Below are 3840 nucleotides of genomic sequence, written 5' to 3' on the forward strand. Positions count from 1 at the left end.
AGAGAGAGAGAGAGAGAGAAGGTTCAGAGCAAACTGTTGTGTTTTGACCAAGGTAATTAAAACCGAACCGGTCATTGAACCAGTATAGATAAGGGTTTAAGGTTTAAAGGTTTGACCGGGGTCTAACCAGGATCAGACCGGTATTAATAGAATATAGTAATTTTTACTAATTTAATATAATATATCATATATTATATATTATATTTTGATAATCATAAATTAATTTTTTATATTTCATAATAATAAGTTTTTAAGATTAAATTTTGCATTAATCAAAATAATATTAATTTTATTTTGATTTATTTTATCTTAAATTGTAAAGAGAATTAATCTTGCCTTACTCCAATTTTTATTTAAAAAAATAAAATAAAACTCGTAATTATTTATGTATCACTTACTAGTATTAGTTTCTTTTTACAAGTTTGGACTATCATCTATAAGCCCATTTGTTGCAAGTCTATGGAGCACATTCACTAACAAAAAAAGAACCCTAGATTTAAATACAAGACACATAAATCTGATATAAATCTGATAGCTAACAGCCACTGTAACTTAAACATCGCCTTTCATCCATTAATAGTTTTCTTCTACAAACAATTTTTAACCCCAAACTTCCTCCTAAACTTTTATTCTACATGCTTTTAGACTAAAAAGAATGCAAAAAGAAAAAGTTTATATCAATCAAGAAGAACATAACTTTTCTCCTTCTCCTTCTTATGAGACACAAAACAATCAATGTTTAGGTGAAACACTCAATTGCAGGTCTAACCGTAGTAACCACGTGAGCCGCCGGTTTAGTCCGGTTATAGCGGTTTTTGACCCGTTTAACGATTTCTTTTCCGGTTTTATGTTCAAACGGTTATCTCCCATTCTAGAATCGGATGTAGGCCCGGTTTCCGGTTCAACCGGTCGAACCGGACGGTCCGGTCTGATTTTAAGCTATTTGAAAAGGAGCTTGCTTTAGTGAAGGGTATGCAAAAGGTCCTTCAACTAATCCCTTTGCTAATAGCTTATATGCTACTTCTGTAAAATGAACTACATCCCAATTTATATATTTAGAAGGGTCAGAGAAAACTGTTGTGTTAGGACTTCCACACTCCATTCTTGGATCAAAATTGTGTGGCCCACCGCCTCCACAACATGCTTTAAATGTCTCATTCTTATCAAAACCTACATAAAAAAATGTTTGTGAATTAAACAATGCACATGCATATAATAATTAATTTGACCAAAACCAATTATTAATATATAAATAAACAACTTAACTAGTAATCTATATTGAGTGTATATCTAATAGTTTAAATATTTAAACAACTATCCACCATACTTTTGCGGCTCTTCATATAAACGTTTGGCATCATTATAATAATCAAAGTATATTATCTTGACATTTGGGTAAATCTCTCTCAATGTAGTTATAGAATATATTAACTTGTAATTAAAATATTGTGTGACGGTATTGAATGCCCTAAAGCATCCAAATTCATCGTAATTTCTTGTATTATTGGTATTCACCACTGCCAAAAGGGAGGCACTACACCCCACTGGAAAGTTTTATGGAATCACTATCTCTACAACACCCTCTTTGATTAATGACTATCACATGAGAAGAAATAAAAATAAAATAGTTATTAATTTATTATAATTTATATTGAAATAGTTATTTAAAAATTTTTATATAACTTACTATGGTTGTTTTTGAAGTTGCATTTACCGCTAACATTACAATATTTCGGAAATTTGAAAAATTTGGTGTAATACGAGAGAAAATATCATTTCCACCAATTTCTCCCACTAAAACTAATGATTTCTTAAAGTAGTCACGACAATTTGTATAATAAAAAATAGTAAATATTATCAAGTATTTGTTTAAAAATTCTATTTTAAAAATCCATTATGTGTATATGTAAAAGAAGATGTGATAATACCTTTTTTTTTCTACATAGTGAAGGTTTGAGCCTCTTAAACATCTTAAGTTGAGCACTCAATGAGTTACTAGTTCCAGGTAGAGCAACCTTACTTTTATTGAAATAATTAAAATCAAGTGTAGAGGCACCGACAAATGCAAAGTTCACTCCTTTCGTGATATCTTGGCCTTTAAGGAGATTCTTATAGCCTGGCAAAAATGGCAATCCATACGCTTGAGCTACAAAATAAAGTGAGTATCTTGAAGGTTTGGAAAACACTTAGAAGGGGGGGTGAATAAGCTTTTCTTTTTCTTTTTGTAACAACAATAGACAAAAAACACAATTATTTTTATCCTGGTTCGTTTGCAACTCAAACTACTCCAGTCCTCCCGCCAAGGTGATTTCGCCTCTCTCAACGAGGACTTAATCCACTATAATCAAAACTGATTACAAATGCACAACCAACTGTCGCGACTAACAATACAATGCACAAGCCAACTTCAAGTGACTAACACCTCTAAGACTAACTAGTCCTAGCCCTCTTGAGAAATCTCACCCAACTGGTCTCTCAAGGAACAATTACAAATTAACTTCTAATAATAGTGATTTTTTACTAATAAGCTTTAATCACAACTGTGATTTCTTACTAAGTTTTTAGTACAAGGAATATGTACTCAGTATATTAAAATGAATATATTTTTCTTCAGAGTAAGAGTTCACGTAAGTGTTCTTCTTTGTGAGTGAGCGAGCTTCTTTTTCTTTTTCAAAGATTCTTCTATATATATAGCTTCAAGAATATGTCCGTTGTATTGATTTTTGAGAAGCATTAAATATTGCGTGTCTTCTTTTATTTTTGTTGCGTATTTGTCTTTTGTTTTTGTTTCTCCAATAAACTGCATGTGCTTTTTGTTTCTCCAATCATTCATGGAAATTGTTCCATATGAGTGTTTCAGCCGTCTTTTAATCATTATGTTTTTAACGGTATTCTATCTCATATCAGAACTTTGCATTGTGACTTTCTTTATAACTTCTATCAGAATTTGTCTACAATGGTTTGTGCATTTAGAAGTTACTTCATTAGAACTTAAGCAGCTTTTCCTTTCAGCATTTGTTCAGCTTTACATAAAGTTCATGATCTGATGGTACTTGTATTTGTTCAGCTATACACAATTTATTTAATTCTTATCATCAAAATACTAAGATATGATTAGAACCAAACTATATTCTAACAAGTATAAAAAAAATATATTTACAAAAAAAACACTAATACAATTTCTATCACTCTTCTGTCTCTTTTTCATGCATGTAAAATTAAGTATGTAATATATATATATATATATATATATATATATATATATATATATATATATATATTTTATTTCCCTTCCAAGTTAAAAGCATAGAAAAATCAAAATCAAAATCAAAATCAAAATAAGAAATTCACCTATGAAATCTATAATCAACCTTCCATTGGACAAACGTCCTGAAGGATGTTTAAAATACGTTGATCCATAAGGACTATCGCTAGGCATAGGTGGGTGGAGAGTGGCTTCATTTCCTGTGTTGCTTACTGATTCTGTTAGCAGGCCCATGCGGATCAGAATTAAGCCCAAGTGGATGCAAGACTTTATTACAAAATAGACTAGTTAATTTTTATTTCTCTTATAACTATTATGTTATTTAATCCTTCCTTCAAGTGGGCTTGGCCCATTATTTTAATCCATTTGGATTCTGCTTGTATTTAAAGAACTCTCACTCTTATTGAAGGGTAGACAAATTTAGAATTTAATGTTATCTTCTTCTTTTACGTTTTATGTTTCTTTTGGTGAAATAAACCCTAGATCTAGAGTTAATAGTTGTTGAACCATCTATCATTGGTGCTTTCATTTCTTGTTCCCATGGCCCCTCCCAAACCCCCTAAACCTTCGTCTAA

The 3840-nt window shown here is 30.9% G+C and overlaps 1 pseudogene; it reads right to left on the reverse strand.

Moving 5' to 3' along the window:
- Positions 1-420: 420 nt before the first annotated feature.
- Positions 421-3499, reverse strand: LOC131597494 (GDSL esterase/lipase At1g28610-like; annotated as a pseudogene).
- Positions 3500-3840: the final 341 nt, after the last annotated feature.

This window comes from Vicia villosa, linkage group LG4 (assembly GCF_029867415.1).
Source record: "Vicia villosa cultivar HV-30 ecotype Madison, WI linkage group LG4, Vvil1.0, whole genome shotgun sequence".
Taxonomy (NCBI): domain Eukaryota; kingdom Viridiplantae; phylum Streptophyta; class Magnoliopsida; order Fabales; family Fabaceae; genus Vicia; species Vicia villosa.